The 6,575-nt window shown below is 41.7% G+C and overlaps 1 pseudogene; it reads right to left on the bottom strand.

Annotated features, from left to right (window-relative positions):
- Positions 1–2,460: 2,460 nt before the first annotated feature.
- On the bottom strand, positions 2,461–4,535 carry LOC143589571 (uncharacterized; annotated as a pseudogene).
- Between the last annotated feature and the right edge of the window lie 2,040 nt (positions 4,536–6,575).

The following is a 6,575-nucleotide window of genomic DNA, read 5'->3' as shown; positions in this document are numbered from 1 at the left end:
CATGCCTCAGAGTAATTGCTAATTGCCTGGGCGCGCGCGCGCGACCCGCTGAGGCGCAGAGTAACTGCCTCGGCGCGCGCGCGACCCGCTGTGGCGCAGAGTAATTGCCTGGGCGCGCTCGAGCGACCCGCAGTGGCGCAGAGTAATTGCCTGGGCGCGCGCCGCGCGACCCGCTGAGGCGCAGAGTAATTGCTTGGGCGCGCGCGCGACCCGCTGTGGCGCAGAGTAATCGCCTGGGCGCGCACTGCGCGCGCTGTGGCGCAGAGTAATCGCCTGGGCTGCGCGCAGCGCGCGAGCTGTTGCGCAGAGTAATTGCCTGGGGCGCGCGCGACCGCTGTAGCGCAGAGTAATCGCCTGGGCGCGTGCGCGACCCGCTGTGGCGCAGAGTAATCGCCTAAGCGCGCGCGCGACCCGCTGAGGCGCAGAGTAATCGCCTGGGCGGCGCAGAGTAATTGCCTGGGGCGCGCGCGACCCGCTGTGGGCGCAGAGTAATTGCCTGGGCGCAGCGCTGCGCGACCCGCTGAGGCGCAGAGTAATTGCCTGGGCGCTGCGCGCGACCCAAAGGTTTTGAATATCCACATCAGGTAGGTTTTATGTAAAACCAACAGATCTGATAGGGTTAATAAACCTATGAATATGAGGTGTGGCTGCTGCTCGGACGAACCCAGATCTGAGGGTTTTCCCCAAAAGCTCGTTGTTTTCTTCCTGTTTCTTCCAGATCTGGAAGTATTTTCCAGATCTGAAAACACAGATCTAAGGATTTCCCCCAAAAGCTTTGTGGTTTCCTCCTGCATCTTCCAGATCTTGAAGTATTTTCCAGATCTGAAAACATAGATCTAAGGGTTTCCCCCAAAAGCTTGGTGGTTCTTCCTGAGATTTTGATGAACGGATCGGAGGGCCGAGAAAGAGAGGCCAGTGTGGTTCATTGCCGTCCCACGGATGGCGCCAATGTCGAAGCACGAAATGGAATCTGACCTGACCCATGACGGAGCTTCCACGGATTTCGAGATGAATGAACCGCATCCTGGTCTGCTGATCCTCTCCTCCGGCTGCTCGCGATCTGCAGTGGCGTTTTGGGGGTGTGGAGGTGACCGCTAAGATGATCTTGAAGATCTCTTGTTCACAGACACAAAAACTGGTGGTGGCACCTACTGAGCATGACCCCATGATAAGGAGGTGAAGACCTCCTTATATAGAGTCTCATGGCCACCATCATGATACCCTAATGGGCCTAGCCCAATTAGGGCTACCTCCACAAACCTCCTCAGCCCAATAACAAATGTATTAGCCCATATAATAAAACAAACCAAATATAATAAATTTAGGATTGTAAACCGGGTTTAATACCATACCCCTACACATCTTATAATATATTTTATAATATATTTGATCATAAAGTTAGCACAACATAAAGCATCAGTGATTCCACATGCTCATCTAATCAAAAACATCCATTGACTTTTAGCATCTTCCAATATTGTTGCAACATAACTTGTGACATACTCCACGCCTTCATGAACCATAACAGTATGATCATAAGTCAAAACTAAAACTCTAATGCATGCCTATTAGGGCTTGTTCGATTGGTATGAAATCCCGGGAAGGTCATGATTCGAATCTCAAAAAACTTCCTAATTAATACTGACCTTTTTAGCATTTTAATTTACAGTTTACATAATTGTTTTTATTATTACTTTTTTGCAATTTATGGTGAAATAAGTGACTGATTTTACCCTAAGTTATATGACAACATTTTTATACAACAAAACTTAATCTACCCGAACTCTTTAATAATGAATAGAGTAAATATACTGGCAGTACATAGCGAGGGAAACTTCCAGTGCTCGCCGGCCATTTTTTGTCATATAATGAAACCACGGTGACGAAGAGTGTTATAAGTTTGAAAGTTGGGTGATACCTTATTTTTGGACAAACAACGTGCACGAAAACTGAAGTTTACTCAAAACATAAGGTAATAGGCAAGTATCTTTGGACGATACCTTATTCGTCGGATATGCCATCAGCATTGTGTGGACTTGCATTTTGAACAAGCTTCAGAAGTAGAGGGTTTGTATTATGTTTCATCAATACAAGTTTGTTTATTATCTATCAATTAATGAATTATTATGGTGCCTTACATATTCTATTGATCTATAGCTATAAACATTTCGAGTTTTCGACTTACTAATTACTATACCACTTACAAACCTATTCTTTGCCTAAATTAATGTTGTCATTTAACTAAAGAGATAAAAAAAACAGTGTATTTTGCTAGTTTATTTTTGCAAAGATTAGCACCACCCCGAATTGATACACTATAAATTTGAGATGAAAGTCATTTTATTAATCAATATCTTGGAAGCTACATGTTCCTTATTACACAAATTTGTTTTACACAATTTTGTTGCACAACTTAACACTTAGTAGTCATGCATACATAGTAACAAGAAGAAGAAAAATCTATCTCTTGCAAACGACACCCCGTCCGTTCAAACCACTTTGACACATCAAGCTCGGCAATTCCAAGTTCAAATATGAACCGTCTTCACGACTACCCTTAAACTTAGCCACAGAACAATCCGTCGCAAATGAATCTGTACTTGCAAACTTGTTATTTCCTCCCATGACGGGCATCAACACGCCCATTTTCACCTTGCTCACATAGTCGCTCTTGTAAGTTTGTCCCAAAACGCCGTCCACTTCATCACTTAATGAGAAGAACTTGAACTGGAGATCAAGATGAGCAAAGCAATCTTCGTCGGTTATGCCGTAGTTATGGACTCTTGATTCTTCTTTTTGTTATTGGAACCACTTTGCAGTGATCTGAACAAGTTTTCAACTTCAACAACAATGTTGTTGGTATCTTGAAGCCGAGTGATGGATGTTAAGGAAGACTGCCATTTGGCTCCTTCGGATTCTGGTAGATAAATGTTTTCTCCATCGAATGTAATAGAGACACGATCGATGGAGTCGTCCCAAGTGGATGTTTTTTTGAGCACTGATTTTGAGTTGTGGCTGTCAAAAAGAACTCCAATGGATTGAACCCAAGTAAAATCTCGGCCCATGTTTTTGTTTCGCTTGCCAATGAAGTGGCCATTGATGTGGAGGTTGTTATCGGCGACAAGGCAAAAATCTTGATCCTTCTTTCCATGGAAGTAGAAGGTGATGCCGTCAGCACCAATGAAACGCGGATCTTGGCACACTGCTCCCGGCATATCACAAGCTGCAAATTTTCATGCATATATTTAGGTGGTAATGTTGAATGTAATAGTTACTCAATCTAACACACACACACATATATATATATATATATATGAAAAAAGTTTTATTTATAAATAAACAAAGAAGATAGAGTTGTGAATGACTTACTGCAAACTGGCTTGCAGGAAACACAATTAACTGTACATTGGTTAGGACAAGAAGCAGGACACGCGTGCTCAGTGTCGTAACATTTGGGATGCTTTCTGCTTTTTGCATTTGGCTTTCTTGGGTTTAGATGGTGGAGTAGGGTACCATGGAGTAGGCGGCGATTGAGGAGTTGGTGGTGAAGGAGTGGTGGGAGGTGGTGAAGGGGTTGGTGGTGAAGGGGTGGTTGGAGGTGGTGACTGAGGTGGGTCTCGAAATTTGGTGGTGATTGAGGTGGGGTCTCGAAATTTGGTGGTGATTGTGGTGGGGTCTCGACCTCTGGTGGTGGCGAATGTGGTGGGGTTTCAACCTCTGGCGGTGATTGAGGTGGGGTCTCGAAATTTGGAGGTGATTTTGGTGGGGTCTCGACCTCTGGTGGTGGTGATTGAGGTGGGGTTTCGACCTCTGGAGGTGATTGTGGTGGGGTCTCGAAATTTGGCGGTGATTGAGGTGGGGTCTCAAAATTTGGCGGTGAATGTGGTGGTGTCACTACCTCCGGGGGTGGTGATTGAGGTGGGGTCTCTACATCTGGAGGTGGTGATTGAGGTGGGGTCTCTACTCCGGCGGTGGTGATTGTGGTGGGGGTCTCTACCTCTGGAGGTGGTGATTGAGGTGGTGTTCTCTACCTCCGGAGGTGGTGATTGTGGTGGGGTCTCAACATCTGGCGGTGGTGATTGTGGTGGTGGTCTCTACCTCCGGTGGTGGTGATTGAGGTGGGGTATCTATCTCCGGCGGTGGTGGTGATTGAGGTGGGGTCTCTACCTCTGGTGGTGGTGATTGTGGTGGGGTCTCTACCTCTGGTGGTGAGTATGGTGGAGTCTCTACCTCTGGTGGTGATTGTGGAGGGGTCTCTACCTCGGGTGGTGATTGTGGTGGAGGTTCTAGCTCCGGCGTTGGTGGTGTAGGAGAGCCTATACAAATAGGTTTGCACGACTGGCAATGCACGGTACATCCATTATCACAAAACTTAGGACAAACATGCACTAAGTTGTGACATTCTTTGTACGTTGGGTCTTTACAGGTTGCGTGGCTAGAGTTGTTAGCAATACCCGGTGGGGTGGCCTCACCAATTGCCGCCACATCACCACCACAAGCAGCAACATAACATGACAAATGACTGACCGAGCCATTGTAGCCCGGACTCGAAAATACTCTTAAAACTTTGAACTAGTTTGTAGTTGTAAAGGTGTACTCAATTGTTTCTATGTATTGAATTGGTGCTTATTGTGACTGATAGCTTCCATATTTATAGGCAAATGAAATGCATGCATGAACCTCTGACAACTAATCATGTAACAATGAAGTACCTTCAATTTAAGGTATCATTCAAACCCCTTTTTATTTGCTTTAGGCATAAATTTGGCATCCCTTGATTAGTAAGATACATGCTACACTTTCTACAAAAGGATTCTACCTTCTAATATATTGCAGTATATGAACCAATATGTGAAACCCAAATCCATAAATAAGTTTTTTAGGGTTGTCCTATTTTCTTTATAACACATTCAACTGGTAAAATAAAAACTTTAATTAGTAAAGATATATGTCAAATTACTTTATTGAAATTATCCCTATTTTGATATAAATTTATGCAATTATATATAACTAGCTTTTTACCCGGCGCAACGCGCCGGGCATGTTAGTAAACCTCGGACGGTGGTAAACCTAAGTGTCGTCGGCCCCAAGCATTGAGTCAGTAAGTCGACACGAATTCGGTCGGCTTTGGTAACGTGGGTTATTGTACCGGAATTAAAACCAAATATAAAACAAAAAAAAGTATAAATGTTGAGGTGGACCAATAGAGTGACGTCAATAGGTAAAACACGAGCGTTGGCAAAAGCCGATTGTTGTCGATTCCGGAACTAAAACAAAAAAAACACACAAAAAAAATTGGCGTTCGTTCGGTTTTCATTACTCTCGTTACAATGACTGAACTATAGAAACAAAAACAAACTTTGTGGACCAGCTCGGTGTTGCCAAGTTGCCCAATAAGGCACCTACCGCCTCAAACTTTCTATTTGTTATATATAATATGATATTTATTTAATAAGATTTGGAAAATGAAAAATAATATGAACATGTTACTCATCACATCCATTTTACCATCTATATCAGAAAAAAAAAAAAAGTAAATGTAATTCTGTGATTCCAAACTCAACTCTTGGTCATATTGGATTAACATGTACAAAAACATATAAATACTGTTAACTTAGCATAAATACTGTTAAATTAGCATACTAAACAACTAATCGTTTTTAACCGCCACCAGAAAGCGCGTAGCCAATAACATAAGATGACATACCATTAATCCTGCTATTGAAGTATTCTGTAATACAAAAGGGTATACTATACATCTCTTTAGCATTGACTTGCATTTTGTAATGTCTCCAAAAAGCCACCCATCTCATATTTTATTTGATCATAAAGTTTCTACACTATAAAGCATCTTTCATTCCACATGCTCATCAAAGTCAATATTATCCCATTGACTTCTCTTACATTTAGTGCAGGATTGCCTTGTTCACATATGCATTCTTCACCATCAAGGTAGACATATTTTACTAGGCGTGTACTACTAGAATATTAGACATTTTTCTATAACTTATTTCGTGGAAAATCTGTTGGAAAACTCACTTTCCAACAATTTTTCAACAAAATGTGGTGTTAGAAAAACACATGTTTGAAAATTATTTTCAAATATTTTCCAACAACTTTTCTTACGAAACTGTTACAAATATACACGGTTGCAAACTTCCTACAACTTTCCTACAAGAGTTATTTTCTGGTTTATTTTTCATTTGAGGTTAGTTTATACAAGCATAATAAAACAAAAGAAATAGTTTATAAGTATTTTTTTTTTTAGAAGTTTGTTGGAAAGTTAGCAACAATTTTTCAACGAAAATTCTATTGTTACTTTTTTGTTGTAATATTGTAGGAAAATTAGAGCTTATTGTTTTTGTTGAAAATTCGTTTGAAATCTGTTGAAATTACTTGTCGGGGGATTTTGTAGAAAATTAAAGTTTTTTTACTTGATATGAGAAAATTCTTAAAATATCATTTTTTAAGAGAGATTCGACCCTTTTCAAAATCTCGGAATTCCACCTGATTGATTATATACGTGTCCTTTTCCTAGTCATTCATCTTCTTCAAGAATATGATGAGTTGCCATA

This window comes from Bidens hawaiensis, unplaced genomic scaffold (assembly GCF_021521415.1).
Source record: "Bidens hawaiensis isolate Kalapana, Puna unplaced genomic scaffold, B.hawaiensis_p1.1 tig00037618_1, whole genome shotgun sequence".
In the NCBI taxonomy this organism is placed as follows: Eukaryota; Viridiplantae; Streptophyta; class Magnoliopsida; order Asterales; family Asteraceae; genus Bidens; species Bidens hawaiensis.
The sequence above is the reverse complement of the archived record's forward strand: the minus strand, read 5'-3'. Positions and strand labels throughout refer to the sequence as shown.